We start from the raw sequence: 18130 nt of genomic DNA on the forward strand, positions 1-18130 counted from the left end.
CTGGACTTTTAAAGTATCTAACATTAAACATATTGACCTCTATTTCCCAAGGCCCATCATCAAGATTATAGCTGATCGAGTAGTCAGACCTTTGTCATACTTTTTTAATCCTTTCATTTCACTAAAAAATTGCTTTCTCATCCTGACAATCTACTTATAGATTTCATTTGCTTGAAGCTGAGGATAATCTGTTTAGATGAATACTAAATTAATCACAATCTTAAATGCCCCCAAGGAAGTTGTTTGGATGCTGTACACAAATGCAGACCTGCCACAACTAGGGAGGACTTAAGGGTTGGGCCAACGTGGAGCCTCCAGCTCTTCTCTCTTCACCAAATTATGTAGTGGCCCAAAGTGGGCTTGGGTCAAGGTCAGACATACCTTGTGATATGCTAAACAGGTGCTGTTGGAGCGGTTTATAAACAGGTTCTCTTAGAACCACAGTATTGGGCCATGTCTTGGCCATCCGTGCCACTTGGCACCCACTATTTCCAAAAAGTAAACATTTTCTGTTATTCCTTATTTCCTTTTGGGAGGATTTGGTGGTAGGATTCTGATTAGTTGCTAATAAAAGACATTCAGCACAGGTTTCAGTTATGTATTACTTCAGGACATATAGAAGATGACTTCTGTCAGCAGTAGATACTACTGGGACCTTACTCCAAGAATATATTGACCTTTAATTTGTGTCGCTTTCTCACTGATTTGACAGAAGCTTATTCTGCTGTGTGAGGATTCTGATAGAGAGGATGGTAGCCAAGGACTAAATGAAGGTAAACAGGATGCATGAATCTGTAAACAAATTAAAACAAAGTGAGGAAAACTGAGATGAGCCAGAAGCAGACACAGAAAGAAAGAGGAGCAAAGCTATTTTGAGTAGCTTTCTCTGTCTGCTATGCCCTATGTTCATGTTCTGATGGATGGAAGGTTGGACAAGTTGTGAAAGGGAGATAATTCACTTGATACATGTGTGACAAACACAAAAAGGGGTAGAGAAAAAGACCAGGGGCACTTACGCTCTTTTTAAATTAGAGAGGGTTTAAGATATCACTGAAAATTACAGAAGTCTTAGAGGCTACTATGCCTCTGCTTTGTTCTTCAATTTTTATGTAAATGAGTCAAATAAATGAAGTAGCAGAGTTTATACCAAGTACTTTTCTACATTCAAGAGTATACAGATGTGCCAAAATATCAAACTGTGAAGCCTTCAAATAGTAGAGCGTATTGTAATGGATTGAATACAGGAGATTCTCAGACTTTTCATAAGAGGGAACCCCTCTCTCCTGTTATCCCACCCTCCCCCAGAATGATTTTACTTGTTGATCTGAACTGTTTGCACAGTCTCCTTTCATTATGGGAAATTAGTGATATAATGAAATTTGTGTTGGCCTTTATGCTAAATTTGATAGTAAGCTATTTTCCATAAGGCTGATATTCTCCTGTTTTCTTTTTCATTCTGGAATTGCATAGCCTTTGCATTAACTTATTTGTTGGCATTTTTGTTAATCAACACAAAGCCTGCAGATAATTTAGTAGTTAGATAATTCATTAGTTCCTGTATGAGGAATCTGCAGAAGTGCCCCAGTTGTCTGTCACTTAAATAGACACGCTTCCCAGATTTCTGTACAAGTATAATTTTGCCTTTGCTGATAGTTATCAGAATTGATGTTTGTATTTCCTGGCATTGCTCTTTTGCTCCATATCAAAAACATTACTAGTATTTTTCCAGCCTCCTACAGAAAGAGGATTAAAAAGCAGCATTTGGAATACAAAATAATTTTTATTGCCTGCATACTTCAAATCCCATCCTCATTTCATGTAATTAGTTTGCTTGTTTTTTTTTTTTTTTTTTTTTTCCATTAAACTCCTTTAGAGTAGCTTTTGCTTCTGAGTTTCATTTCCCCTTTGTTAATATATATGTGCGTTCAGTGTTTTTGCTTTAAAGCATAAGGTCAGATAAAAATTGCAGGTGATTGGATTGCAGGGATGTAAAGAGTCGCACTCGAGAATATAAAAAAGCAAGAAATTAAAAGATTAAATTAAAACAAAATGAACAAAACAAAGAAAACAAAAAAACCAAAACAACACAACAGAAAAAGACACAACCTCTCAAACCTCTATCCCCCATCTGAGCCCAGATCTCAAAGGGAAAAATTCTGAGTGACTCCATTAAAATAAATAGGATCCTCACTTTTTCCAATAGATTTTATTTAAAGAGCATTCAAATATTGTGGTAATGGAAGAATAAACTCTTGAAACAGATACAAGAGGTAGAGTTACACTTTTGGTACAGAAAGGAATGGATTTAGACAAGGGCAGTCATATTACTAGGGGTGTAGCTTAATATGTTCATAAACTTATTAGATGATACTGTTGACATCTGCTCTAGCAGGAGACTGGCCTTGATCATGGAGGAGGTTCTTGTCATTCGAAGCATTTAAGTCAACACAGGTTCATCATCTATCAATTTTGCAAGATGAAGAACTTACAGAATGTGTCAAATGGAAAAATGGATTTGTGGAATAGTAAGTAAATGCCCTCCTCCCATCCAGGGAGGAACCTGGACCCATCTGAGTGCCACTCATTCAGCCACTGAGTGACACAGTAAGATTATGAAAATGTGCAAGATCAAGACTTAGTGAAATCATATTTGCCAGCGTTGTTTTAATAGGGTGATATTGGCCCCTGAGCAGGGAGCTGGGACATGGATCTGGGCCTAATAAGTCCTAGGTGAGCCTCATTCCCGGGGGATTTTGTGCAGCACCTATATTGTGGTGGGTGTCTACATTTAACCCCAAATGTACATCCCCAATGTTCAGAGCAGTATCTGTGACAGCTTCTTACTGATTCAGACTAAATTTTGCAAGTAGGTGTGTGCAGGTAGGTGGAGAGAAGTTCGCAAAATCAATACACTTGCTGTTCTGCCCTTCATCAACAATCCAGTTTTCAAGCAAAGTAATCCATGCTGCTTTTTCATCTTGACCATCTTCTAATTCACTAGCATAATTTTGTTGTTTTTCAGAGCTCATTGTACGCAGTGGTGAGCAAAATTACACCTTTGCAGCATTCAGAGCTCTGTGTTTCTTACCTTTTATCTGGGAAAAAAAAATAAGCTGATTTAAGACCATTAAAATTTTTAATTTACAGTCATGGGGCTAAGAGCCCTGTCTTGGTGAACTGGTGGACTCCGCTTGTGGTGATTTATTGTCACTAAGTTATCCACAACTCAAATGCATCTGGGAATGTTACCTCTCTTTATTATATATGAGTGTGAATTTTGGAAACTGGGTGAAGAGTAGAGTAGCAAAGGAAGGAGATGGTCGCCTGTCCCACCAGGAAGGTGAGCTGGTTCAGCAAAGGGTTCAATGGGTGCCACAGCCAGCACAAAACCAGGGATTGTCCAGCAAGCGGGACAGGGGAGAGGATGCACTTGGGGAAAATGATGAAACCTGTCCCTTTTGGTGGCAGGGAAACTGTTAGGTTGTCCCAGACCCTCTTTCACAGTAAATGTTTGTATTACAAAAGTTTGTACTACCACAACAGAAAAGAATGAATAAAGACACATTAAGGAAACTTGTCATGCAGTGATGTTTCTTTCATTAAGGGCCAGACCCTCATGTTTAAAATAGGTGGTGAATGGACATTTTCCATGTGACTATTGAAACTGCTTTTTATAGTGATGGCCAAACTTCATCATAGCAACTATCCAACAGCTAGAATGCACTTAAACTTTCTAATGATATTTGACAGCAGGAAATAATCTGAGTGCTGGGTAAAATCATCCTGCACACCAGGTTTGTCTCTTCAGCTGTTAGCTGGCTCCAGGAAGAATGACTGGAGTCGAACAAGACGAAAATATCTGAAAGTCTTAAAATTAATGAGAAGAAAAAAAAAGATCTTTATTGTAGGGAGAAGTTAAAATACTAATGTTTTACTACTAAGCTCATTGCAGCTTGGAAATGTTATACACATACATGTATGTGTATATGTTGTCTGCATATATAAACATATAACGAACATATGCACACACATATATATGTACTTTATATGTATATTGATATAAATATGCTCCACATGGAAGTAAATGTGATTCACCTCTTTTCTTTTTCTTCTATATTTCTACATACAATATAATTACCAAAGGAGAAAGAATGATTAAATTATTCTTTCTAGTTAAACAGAAAACAAGATGAAAGGAGCCTGGGTTTACCAGAAGAACATGGTGTCAGAATAACCTGATAGCTTTCCTTAAATGAGATAATGGATTTTCCAAAATAGAATATGTGGTAAATTTCATTTGGACCTTAGTAAAGCACTCGATACACTCCTAAATGGGAAAATATTAATGAAGCAAAAGAAGATTGAGATTAACAGAGAACATGCATGAAAGGTGGGAAAGAACTGATTGATGGAAAAGTGCAGAGGAAAAGGAAGAGAAGAGCCAGGAAGCAAGTTACTGCAAGAGTTCCCCAAGGGTCAGTTTTAGGACCAGTGCTGGTAATGTTTCCATTAACTACATTGGCATATGAAGTAGGTGTGCTATTGAAATGAGAGGATGAAGGGACACTGCTAATACAGAAGAAAACTATCATATATTAAAGCCTTTTAAACTTTGACAGGTACATAAATGGGAAGAAATGTTTGATTAGAACAGTATGTAAGGGCATGCACTTCAGGGTTAAGGAGGAATTTCTTCTCTAAGTGAGAAGAGAGATGACTCAGGCAGAGAGAATTCTGGGTGTCACAGGTGATCACAGGATGACTATGCATTGACCATGGGATGAAGCTGTCAAATAGGTGTGCGTGCTCATAGCATACTTCAGACAAGGTATTTCCAGCAGAACGAAAAAGTTTCATTGTAGAAAGCATGGATGAATGAACTTCTGCAGCACAGCATACAAGTCCTGTCACCTTTCTGTAAGAAATATGAGTTCATCTGCAACAAGTGCAGAGAGGGACAACAAAGCGTGTCATATGAGAGGTGACATAAAGTGCTGCTTAGACAAGCAAACAAAAAAAAATCAAAGGCTATGGTAGGATACTGATTTCTTTCTAAGACTATGTTGGTTGGGTTAATACCAGGAACAGAGAAGAGCTATTTAAGGAAAAGAATAATAATAAGGAAAAAAAAAAAGTAGACATATTACAGTTAGACTGGAAAGCAACACGAGGTTCTCACTATTGCTTCAGAGAGGTCATGTAACAACTTTCCCCTAGAGAGGAAACCTCTGGGAACTTTTAGGACAAAATTCAACCAGTTAAGAGGAAAGATGATGTGACATGATCTCTGCGGAAAGCCAGGATTTGGTAACGTAGGTGGCCCCTTGAAGTACTGTAATTAGTCACTCAAGTCCTTATTTCCTGAAGAAAATCTGAATTACCTTCTGAAGTAACATTTAAGATGGGAGCATTGCTCTTTAGACATTAACTTTAAATCACAAAGCAAGGCAGATACAGCCGTGCTATAAATCCTACAGTACAGTGGGGAAGCTGAAGGTCTGACAGGTGTAACTCAAAGCTAACATTTCTCTAAATCATTTACTTCTACCCCACCCCCAAAAAATCATTATACTTAAATAAAAAAGAAAATGTAACTTTTGACAGGGGAGAAGGTTCTTTTGCACTTTTTTTTCAGCAAAACTGCCTGCATGGCTTGCAGGTATACCAGATAATATGGTATAAGCTCATTCAGCATTCTTCCCTCATAGTGAAACGACCTGCTAGAGATGGGAAGGAGAGGATATTCCATGCCTTCCTGTATCAAAAAGCAGATTCAAACAAAGGATATGCAATTTCAGCAAGGTATATACTCTGATTCATTCCTCATAGACTTGAGAAATTAATTAATTCATGCAAGAATGTCCTAAGCACAGGAACAATAGTCATGGACAGGGAGTTAGCACTGGTTGTGGCAGCACACTTCGCCCATTTTATAGCTCGGGTAGCCAGAGTGGGTGGGTCACTTTCTCCCTGGGCAGGTGAGGAGCTGTGCTTGGGAGGAACCCCACCGAAGGCTATGTGGAGCACACCCTGGGCATGGGTTTAGGGGCATTGTTTGCTAGGGCCTGTTTTAGCTGAGGAAAGCTTTTCGCTAAGAGGAAAGGCTCATCCAGTGGCAACGCAGAGTACCTCAGTCAGACCCCTGTTCTCTTCACTGACTCCGGAAGAAGCCAAAGAACAGAGCTAGCCTCCCATGGGGATAGCTTTTGTGAACACTTGGTTCAGCTGTGTCCTCTGGGCATGTGGGCTGTTGTAAAGGTGGCTGCAGGACATCTTTGCATTTTAAAATTGTTGTTGCATGATCCTTTACTAATCTGCTGCTTCCCGTCATGCCTGTGTGGGGAGGAGAGTCTGCAGAAAAGCCAGCAGTGCATAAAAACAGCCTCGTATTTCATGACAAATGGTGTGGTGTTTTGTGCAAGTCTGTGCGCCACACTTTACTCACACAATAAGCACTCCATCATCAACAAACACAGGAGATGGAAAATGGGAAAGTCCTAGGAGTGAAGTTGCTAATAGGCTGCTGTCAGAAGTCAGACTCAGCCCAATCACAAAGCAGAAAGGGGAAACAAATGCTGGTCTGGGAGCCCCAAGTCCCAGAAGGGGTTTGGACCAGCAGTGTAGTCTGCAACTGCTCCAACTCCTAAAGCTTGAAAGCCACAGGGATCCCAGATCTGGGGATTGTGAAGGCTATTTAGCTGGGAGAGCCCAAGCAGGACCAGCACAAGAACACTTAGATACTGAACCCAGCAAACCGTTTTGTCAGGGACGGTGTAAGCAGGGGAGAGAGGACAGCAGCTCACAGTCCAGCAAAGAGAATATTGTGCTGCTTTAGAATATTGCAGATATTACAGCTGGAAAAGTTGTGATGCTATTATGATCCTCTTCTGTCTCATGATACCTTATTTTTCATTAGCACTATTTGGAGCTCTGAGTCCTGTTAAAGGAATTTTTAATTTAATTTATTTTGCGAAGGAAACAAAAAAAGGTTAGTAAAGTATTGCGGATGCTGTTTGAAGTCTGACAGTCTTTCCTAATGATCATCTATGATTTAACTTTAGTCCTTTTTTATTTTTTTGCTATTTTTATTACCTTATTGATGGTATTATCAAACAGATATATTTTAATGCCATGTAGACTATGGAGATATTAAGTCCACTCCATAGAATGATCATGGTTGTTAGCAATCTTACATATAAAATTCAAATCCATTGGTACTAGATAGAAATTTTTGTGCTTCCCAATGATAAGAAAACTAATAAAAGGATTAACTGCTCTGGATTGCAATTCCTAAATACCAATTAACTGAGCATTTTCAGGACTTGATGCTATAAAACCTGCCACTCATTTTCTCCTTGTAGCTGAAAATAAAGAATATCACAAAAAATACAGATGTCACAAAAACTATATAGGAAAATGGAGTATATTGGTGCTTAATAAATGGTCAAGATTTTTATGCTATATATATATAAAGAAAATATATTTTAAATGTTAAGTAGTTGTATTTCACCAATGAAAGGCTATTTACCTGACTGCAATTTTTTAACAGTTGAGGGTATCTCTTTGGAGAGTAAGGCTCGTTGTAGATTCTGTAGCCATAAATAAACTCAACAATGCCAAATTATATTCTGGAATTCAAGGCAAGTTTTGCTTCTAGCTATGCAGACCCACAGTGATGCTGAGGTGACCTGTCAAGGCTTCCTGTCTTTGTGTCCCATGTGAGGAATTCAGGGTTGCTTCAGTAGTCAACTCAAACTTCTTTTGTTTCAGTCTGAACTTGTAAAAAAGTGTTTGCACGAAGTGAACAAAATGCCAAGATATCATTCGGGTACTCTGTACATACAGCCCATACAATCAGATTCCTACTTTTGAGTCTTCTTACTTCTAAAGGTGTTTTTTTACTTACTTTGGCCGTAGTATTTCCTAACATTCCTAAGTCTAAGGAGCGTGCATAATGTTTAGTTTTGATGTTTTTTGCAAGTCCAGTACTTATATTGTTACCTTATTTAATACTTAAATTTTGTTTAATTTGAATGTTGTTTTCTATTCTTTAATGTATAGAAGCCCACTGAATGAATTAAAAGTAGAAGGTAGCTTGACACCTAGAATCCCCAGTGCACATTAGCACTGCTTTTACATGAATGGGATACTCAGAAGATTTCTTATGGACCGTCCAGGATTTTTAGTGCCTGTCTTTCTTTAAATCTGAAGGGAGTGATGGAGAAATAGGTGGGTAAAAAGGTGTATAAGATGTCTGCAACATGCCTTTAGACATGCCATTAGAGAGAAGAAAAGTAATTCAATTTTTGATAAAAATTTAGAAGCTCTAAAATGGCCTGCAGTGCATGTGCAAAAGATTATTCTGGGGCAGTGCTATGGCTCAGTATCTTCTGAAATACCAGATGCACACTGAATGCTTTATATCCCTTAGGAAAGTAGACAGTCTTGGCTTTCTAATGATACAAAGCAATCCATTCCTGCTTTACTGCCTCCAAGGATTCCCTATCTCAAGCCAGACTGCTTCACTTCCGTAGACTTGCTGTTTGGGGGCTGCAGGCAAGTGTAGTTTTTGGAGATAAAATTCATGTTTTAGGAAGGAAAGAGAAACTTTTGTATGTCTGGCACATTGTTTTGTATCTTAAGATTGTAGCTACTCTTTGTAATATGTTGCTGTGAGAAGCCACCCTGTGGCATGCACCTATTGGCACTCATTTTCTTAGAAGTAAGGAAGACAAAGGTACATGATAAATGGAGGTTATTGGATATTTAGCTGGTTGACCATTGACCTACCTACTGAACTGAGAGTAATGGTGCTTCTTGTTCCAGTCTCCTGAATATCATGTAGTTAAAACTGATCATCAAGCTTTGTGAACAATTAGTCATGAAATTTCTGTTGTGAAGGATGTTGGCTTCCTCATCATTACAGATTTCTTTTCTATTTCCCTTCTTTCTCCCTAAAATGTGGGAGCAGCAGCAGGCTTTCCTTACCTGGAATCAAGCAGTTTAGCAATGAGTTTAGCAGTTAGTCCAGGTTTTTCTGTTTTTCTTGTTCACAAAGATCAAGAAATAGCGTTTGTTTTCTGTTTGTTTGTTTTTTACATATAGCCTTTTATTTAGATGCTGAGGAAGTGTAGCACAGGACACAGTGCCTCAGGAAATCTAGATGCTTTCCCCTGCCATGGCAGTAGACTACTGGATGATCTCACATATTTTCCTCCACTTTTGGGTTTCAAATACTTGCTTCCCTTTTACCTCATTTTTAAGAGGTTCCCCATATCCCATGACTTAGAACTGAGACTTAAGACTCCATGTGACATGACAAGAAGAGAGCAAACTACTCCATATTTCAAGGCTTTCCTTGAGTCCACAGCAACATACCAATACCTTTTCCAGCCAGGAATTTGCAAGAGCAGTCTAGACTTCGTAAAAACAATTACCAGTATTAGGACTCATCTGCAGTAATTTATTGGAAAATATTGTATACAGAACAAAAGAAAAAGATTCTCAGCCATGACAGCATTTCCCTTATGCTTGGATCTTTGGTTTTATAATCTTCAGGAACTAGTGTACAAATGAAAATGCCAGCCAGTCTCTTTTGGAAATCTCAGTTCCACAAAGATGAACATGGAGTGATAATTTTGCGTTTGCCCAAATTGGCAGCTTTTCCTTCCCATTGTTTCCTCTAGTCCCTCACCACCTCACTAAGCTGCAGCACTGAAAACTTTTATTCTCTGAAACCTTTCTGACGACTCTCTCTTTCTGATCTTCATGATTAAAACCTGTGATAGGAAGATGCTACCACGCAGCAAAAGAGGCTCCCCCATGAATAATCTACAGCTATAAACAAGCAGTGATGGTTTCTTCCCTAGAGATTATAGCTAGACAAGGAAGACCAAAAGAAGCAGTGGTAGTGGTTTTCTCAATAACAAATTTGGAACTACGAGACAGAGGATTTACAAGATTTGCATAGAAGAGACGCATAGCAGACCTCAAAACTGAACACAGTTTCCCTGAAGTCCATCCCATGGTAGAGCACCTCCACTGACCACTGCTTCTTTCTAACTGCTGACATAGGGATCTAAATCCAAGTGATGCTGAGCACTTTCACCTCCCACTGACGTAAAAAGGACTCGGGGTGCTCGTCCCCTCGCAGGACCATGCCAGCAGCCCTGTGCTGCCCTTAGCAGAAGAGCTGCCCCAGCCCTGCTCCAGGCCAGCGTCGGTTCAACCTCCACCACCCCCAGGCTCTGTTACCTGTCTGCATCAGCCGCCTTCTCTTATTTCTCATGTCTCTAATCTACCAAAAACACATGTGGGAGTATCTAAATTAAAAATAGAAACCCAGGGAAAAAAAAAGAAAAAAAAAAAAGAAAAAGCTGTGCAGTTGGAGAGCTGATTTGCAGCTGAATTATTCATCCCCATGTATCCCTCTCATCCCAGGATGATAGTACCAGTGCTGCGCAGGTGCGGCCTGGCTCACAGACTGGTGATGCTGGGGAGAGACAACAGCCTTGCAGCTGTCTGTCCCCTTGGTCCTGTTAGCAAGCCAAATTCCCCACTGGCCAGCTCACCTCTTCTTTTATACCAACTATTACATGAAAACACCTTAAAATATTGCCCTGTCCCCCTCTGTGCTGCCTCCCTTTGCTTATTACCCAACAACTGGACTAACACAGCTTGGCTCTCACAAACCCAAACAACTGAATTAGTCTAACCTTTTAAAAGGTTATTGGAACGTCCTGTTCCATTAACACAAAACCTTAGCAGAGAAATACATGAAAAACTGTTCCGGTGCTTTTATTGGCCGGGTATGAGCTGGGCACTTGGTATTTTGCCAGCACACTAAATTGCAGTTTGTGAGAGGCCAGGAATGATTTTCCCCATGTATCTGCAGGGGTAGTTCTTGGTTTTAATCGGTGCCATGATTGTAGTGAGCATTACAAAAATTGCCGGCACTTAATTGTCAGTTTTTGCAGGGAATTTTTGTAAATAAAATTTTCATTCCCACCGAGAATCATTTAATTACAAGAGCAATCTTAAAAAAAACACCTTAGAATTGAGATCATCCTGAGACATGAAAGAAGCACAAAAAAACAGGACTTAACTTCAAAGTAGTCTTCAGTAGGTTCCTGGCTGGCATGCGGGTTCCCTTGCAGGGCATGATGTACGCGGTGGTGCAGCGTGTCCTCCCTCACTGCTGTGGTCCTTGCTAGAGCTTTATGGGATCCCTGCTCAGGCATCCCCCCTGAGGATCCAGCCCTGCCATGAAACTCACAGGTACATGAAATCTGAAATAATTAAGAAAAAACAGGCATTTGCTCATGCCACTTTGCCTCCAGCAGATAGACACTCCCAGTGTAAATAGTAAGATAAGCAGGATGTTAAAAGCTTGTACTACACCACCTCAGTGCCAGCCTCCTCTGGGCAATAACGGATGGTTTCCATCCCTGTGTACTTCCCTCCTGATGCTTTTCCATCGTCTCTCCCATCTGTGAGATCCTAAAACACCATTTTTTTTCTTCCGCAGTTCATGTAGGATACCTGCATGGGTGTCAAGTTCCTTGTCTCACTCTCACAACCTGGCGTCACCCACCACCAACTCATTGACAACCCAGCTGCAGCTGCCTTGGAGGTGTGCCGGCATCTTAGCACACTAACCTTCCCCCACAAAACAGCAGCTTCATTCTGAATTACAGTAAATTGCAGTCCTCAGAAACATGTAATGAAGAAGGAGGGAAGCACAGCCCCACCTCACTTTGCTGTTGCAGGCATCTGAAGATGAAGACAGCAATGGCTGCAATACCATCTTCCCTCCTCCCTCAGTCCAGCACATTTTTCCAGCTTCCACCTCAGCACATGGCGCCGCACAGGTGGAGCAGGAGACCCAGGCTGGCTTTGAACGTTAGCCACGGCACCGAGGGACCGCAGTGACCAAGAGCAATGGGAAAAACATTTGTGCCCAGCAGCTGTAAATCAGGGAGTGCCCAAGGAAGCGCATACTACCTGGATAGAAGTGCTACGGTCTCTTACATAAATTTCTGACCTACTTCTGTAGCTCAGGGATACAGAAGGCTGTGCCAGATATCAATCTGGGGACTTGTCTCAGGGCTTCAGCTCTGGTTTCTTTCACTAGCTGGCACTCAGCAGTGTCATCCTTCCCCAGCAGGGGATGCTGCTGGGAGCACAGACCTGGGCATCCTCGTCCGGGACATAAATGCCCAGTCACTTCGACACAGCCAGAAAGAGCCCTCCAGTTTTCACAGCTCTCTCTGCTAGATTTCGTGTCACTTTGTCTTTAGCTGATAAATCTCAGCTGGGGGGCAGCTGTTCACTAACCACTGAAATGGGGACAATTTCTCCGAAAAAAGGACCATTCAGTGACAGTCCTGCTACTTTCTGTATTCATGCATCTCCTCCATACACTTCATTTTTTGCAGCTAAACATTTAGCTTCATGTGAAGATTTGCTGAGCAGTGAAAGATAAAACAGTCTGTGAGAGAGAAGACAGAAAATGCTATTTGTGTGATGTCAAAAGAGCACCAGATTTCAGTGTTATCTCTGATGAAATGCTGAAGGGCAAGGTGAGAAAATGTACATTTGTTAGCATTTATCATAGTTCCTCATGGGCTGGACTCACAAAACAGCAAGGACTAGGGAAAAGAGAGAATTCTGAGTGGCATTCTGCTGTATATTTAAGCATGAATCATTCTCCATCTATTGCAAATCCTTTTTTTTTTTTTTTTTTTTTTGTAATGTAGTTGAATTTTCATGAAGGAATATATGAACTTTGGCTACAACAGATGTCATCTTGCAGGGTGGTTTTATATATATATATATCTGTAGCCCCAGTATAATAGGCAATACTGGGCTTTCATCTTGTACCACTACTAGACATAAAATGCAGAACAGATGATCATTAGCATGCATTACTTAAGAGAGGTACAGCACTCAGTGAGTCAGGGTACAGACCAGGAATTATTTGTTGAAGAAATTCAAAAATAATCCATTGAAGAAAGACACATTTGAGAACACTACAGTCTGTTCAGACTCTGAAGAGCCAGTGCGCAGCGAAGATAACTATGATAATGTGTTCACCTGGGCTTAACTGGAGCAACATGGGGAGGATTTGCTGGAAATGCTGGAGTAAAGGAAAATTCTGGCAAATCACTGCGACGGGATTATGGAGTGTGAGGGTAAGGCTGGATGGTGGCAACTTCCAGCTCCGACTTCCAATTTCTAACTGAATTTCCATAGGAAACGGAGGCGCTCACCCAGCTGCAAATGGCTGAGATGGCTGCTGGAGAGGGGAGCGAGAGCTGGGCAGAGGGCAGGCTGCTGGAGGCACCCTTTAAGAGGCTGCATAGGAGCAGGCTGCAGTTTTCACAGCCTACCAGTATGGACTGAGTCACCTGCAGCAGGGCTGTGGACTATGGGACATGCATAAAGCACGCTTGGAAACATAATTTACATGGGAATTGGTGGAAAGCTTTGGTGGAATTGAGGAGGCTGTGGCAGCCTCCTCAGCCAGCACCCTGGACCAGGGGGCTGCGGCTGAAACAGAGCCTTTTAGTAGCTCCCTGCGTGACTGTCCTGCTGCACTTTCCTTCAAAACATCTAAATCTCTCCTGAACAACTGCCTTCATGGCAGAGCCTGACCTCTGCGGCGCTTTCTGGATGCTGGGAGTTCTTTGTTGCTATTATTATTCACCCTGCCCTTTATGCAATGCCAACACTGCTGCTGATTTATCTGCTATATTACAAGGGCCTGTTTCGAGACCCCAGTTTTCCATGAGAATAATTCCCACTGATTTATATGGGCTGTGGTGGATAAGGCTGTTAGAGACAGAAATGGCCGCACAACTGGCTTCAGATCGCAGGCTTGCATAGCAAGCTGTAGTGTAAAATATTTATGAAAGAGCTGCCCTAGAACAGGGAGGTTTGGGGGTAGAAGAACAGGTCCAGCCGATGCAGACTGTTTCTCTCTTCACCCAGAGTACCTGGAGTAAGCATTGTCTTTCCACTTTCTTTGATTAGATCATCACTTTGTAAAGAAATTCTTTTTGACAGCTGGTCATAGTTTTCTTCTGCTAAATTTCCACAAATTAATTCCCACTGTCTCCTGTACTGTATCATGCGTGTGCTCTCCAGACATGCAGGCCTAGGTTTCTGCTGTTTTCATACCTTTTGCAGCTTGGGCAAGCCATAAGAACCAAACCAGATTACAGTGGTCTGAAACTACACTAATTTAAAAGCATGCGCGGCTCAGAGCCTGCCATCTGCCACCTGAAGCATCTTTACAGCCCTGGTTCATCGGAGTCGCCCAGGGAACGCTGTGCAGGGAGCTACTGCAGCGCTGTGCGCGCTGTGAAGCAAAGCACAGGCAATGTGCCTCGGCTGGCTGCAAGGCTGCCTCCCCTCCGCTTTGTGCAGAGCCCCGGTGTGAAAACTTATCCATCTTTTGTTTCTGAGTTTGGAGCTAGAAGATGTGTACAGGTAAGAAGGACGACTTTTGGAAAATGGAAATTGCTTCGGCCAATATGTTTCCTGCTCCCAGAAATCAGGGGAACACATTGTGCTCACACAGTCGTCTCTAAGAGGGCTGTAAGAGGGCTCTTGGGAGGCACAGGACTCCACAAATGCCCTGCTGACCCCTGGCCAAGGGTGGATAACAGGCTGTCCTTGAGCTCTCACTGGTGGAACAGGGAGACAGAAAGCACAGGAAGATGCTTTCCGTATTTTCAGTGCAGGCAGTGACTGTTTCTCTGATCTGGAAGTCCAAGTTGCCAGATGTTTTGGGTGCCCCTCTTGGAAAGCTTTAATTTTTACAGACAAAGTTGGCCTTGCCTTAAAACCAAACAGGAGACTTAAAAAAAAATCTCAGGTTGATACCCTATGACAAACAAGAAACCTTGCACTTTTGCAAAGCAGGGATTTCATTTGTCACACTGAGACTTAGTGACTAAGTGCGACAGGAGAAGTAGGGTGTTAAATGGTGGACTACCTACTGATTATTTTTTTTTTCACAAATTATAAATAGTTTGCCTTTTAATCATCTTTTTAAGCAGTTCCTGCCCCATTTCTGCTCTCTACCTTCTGGCCACAGGTCTCTGCTCTCTCAGTTGTGCAAAAGATTGAATCAGTGATCTAACAGAGGGGTCTAAAATTGCTGCTGCCTGTGGGTTTGTGGGAAAGGATGATAGCCAGCAGTTGCCTAATATTTTACTACCCAAGCAGCATTTACAAGGGTAACAGCCCTGTCTGAAGCTAAAACCACCTGGTAGCAGAGGGCTGGGGTTCAGCCATTGCCGAACTGCGACGGAAATTCTCCCTCGAATCGTTGATGGCTGATCTGCCTCCGGGAGCTTTTTCTTCACTCCCATCAGTTTCTCTGCTGTGAGCTAGGGATGGCTTATTTTAGATGAAAATGTAGACTGAGTGCAGATCAGAGGCTGAACTGATGGTTTTCCTCTGTGTCCTTTAACACGTGTGAGTTGAGCAATCTGGACAACAGTGACAAAAACCCTGTCATCAAAGCAAGCATATTAAGATGTCGGTGTCAATTTAATTGTCTCTTGGCAGCACTGAAGACCAATTGCTAAGAGAAAGACAGGAAAAGCTGTCACACGTTACTTTACTGGCTATAAGCTCTGATTTACTCCCTCGATTAGCAGTTTACGAAAGAAAGTCTGCTATGCCCTTCAGAGAAAGTACAGAAGCTTCGGTACCTGCATGGATTCGTCCTACAGGATAAAGAGAGGGTCTAATCCTGCCCCTTGATCTGACCCCTGCTACCTTTTCCTTTGCCATCTCAGCAGCTTGTGTGCCTGGGCCACTCTCCTGCCCCTTGCTCCCGCAGCTCCTCTCCACCCGGTGAGCGCCCCCCATCAGAGGAGAGGAGGGGGCTGAGGGCCTCCCACTCACGGCCCGGTGCCATGTGGGACAGAGGGACAACGGCTGCATTTGGGCTGGTAGGGGATTAGCACCCGGCCCTGTGCCCATGGTGCTTGCCTTACAACATAGCCACAGATGTGAGTTATTTTCTGCTGCTAACTAGAAGAATTGTTTTAAAGCTACTTGTCAGTCTCCCATTTCACTTTTAAGAAACAGTGCTTATTTTTAGAAGCAATTACTCACAAACAGTAGGTTTTCCTGGTCATATCCGCTGATAGAAATGTCTGTATTGCAGATGGCAGCATTTCTAATCCTCATGAGACAAATTTCCTGGAACTGAACAGAAGACAAAGTGTGAATATCACAGTATCATTTAAGTAACCATGACTGTTTAGTAGAAAATCAGTCAGCAATACAAAGCAATTATTTAAAAAAGCAATGCCTTGGACATCCATTTTAAGTTACACATAAACAGCTCAATCTTTCTGAAACTAGTTCTGGCTGCAAAAGCAAACCAGGGTAATGAAAACATTGTTTTGAACTGGGAATTAATGAACAGGTTCCTCAGTGATCATGGACGTGTTTCTTCACTGACACAGCTCAACACCTTCTGATTTCTTTCCCTTCTTGAACCATTATAGTAATGAGACAAAATAAGAAGTATTGCTTCTTCGGGAATTACAAGTTCAGAACAAGCTTGCAAGCCAGGGAACAGAAGAAGAACAGGGTCTTGAAGGTCCTTCTGTCAACTTTCTCCTTGTTTAAGCTGAAACAACTGGCTACAAGCTTTTGTAGATCAGCAATCAAGCAACAGGAGAGAACACTACAGCTCCAATAGGACATGCTTATTAAACAAAGGCAATGCCCGATGAACCAAGTTTTTTCAGATTAGCCTTTGCTATGTAAGGATATTGTAGGAAAAAAAAACAACATTGTACAAACAAGAAAAAAAAAAGTAGCAGAGAAATAAAACTGAGAATTTGTATTTTAATCATTAATCCTTTTTCTCAGTGTTTTCTATCACCAGGGTATTACACACATTAACAAGCTATATTCTTCACTGGGTGAAAGCTGGACAAGGGGGCACAAGAGAAGTATCTCTCTGTGCCCAAGGAAACCACAACCCGCAGTCACTGACGTGAAGGATGTCTATTTTTCTTTCTGCACACTGGTTTTTCTTCAAGAGGAATATTAAATCAGCAGACTGGTGGCTCTGAAGGCTCACTGTCAGCTTGCACCTTTACTATTCCTCCAGAAAGTATTCCATCCAACCCTTCTGCATTTTGTATTTGGAAAAGGATCCCTTCTGACCGTCTTCCCAATGCAATCCATCAATGTCAGAAGGAATACGCACAGATTGTGTATTCCTTTATAAAACTTATCTTCATGACAAAACAAGGAAATAACCTCTTTCCAGTCTCTCGTATCGTGCTAGCTCTATATTTTCCACCTGTCTCTATCCCAGGCATTCATTCATCCTCCAAAGGAGATGGCTTAACTCAGCATTGCCTTTGCTGGCCCACACAGAACTATGTGGCAGGCAAGCTTTAGGAAGGAATTGCTAACTTTGGGTGAAAGTTAGTGGAAAGAAGGGGAAACATCCCAGGGAAGACTGAAATAATTATTTTTCACCTACATTTAGCTCTTCCCCTCTCTACACAATAGATCTGTTTCCACGTTCTTCCAGCCACTTTAAGCGAAGCTCCCCTCTTTGCCTTCCAAAAGGCAGAAACAGGCCAACAGGCTGATGTCTGTGGAGAATATTTTCTTTGCCGGACCAGATCTATGCATAGGCAAAGCAGGCCACCTGCCTCACACCTCTGTGGGTCTGCACGGTCTCATCTAAGGTGGGTTGTTCTGTATTTTGCCTCCAGTGCCCAGAAGCCTCATGTCCACCCCATTTTCCACATTTTTAAGGAAAAAGTTGAACTCAAACCATAGCACTTCCCAGGCCAGAATGTCTCACTGCTCTTATATAAATGAGCTATTACAAGGCACTCTTTCCACAAGAACAGCAGCTCTGCCAGTCCAAGGGTTACCTTACTATGCATTAATCATCTGTGCTTAAATTCCCCTGGCAGTTTGTATCACCGCATGACAGTCTCTGGAAATAAAACCTTTGGTGTCAAAGCAGCTCCGAACAACCCTCTGCACGCCTCCAGTGAGTGAATCGAAATGTTTAGCAAGAGAAGTGACTACAGCATTTCTGACTCCCAAGCCCCAACTGCTACTGTGAAAA

This window comes from Cygnus olor, chromosome 2, assembly GCF_009769625.2.
Source record: "Cygnus olor isolate bCygOlo1 chromosome 2, bCygOlo1.pri.v2, whole genome shotgun sequence".
In the NCBI taxonomy this organism is placed as follows: Eukaryota; Metazoa; Chordata; class Aves; order Anseriformes; family Anatidae; genus Cygnus; species Cygnus olor.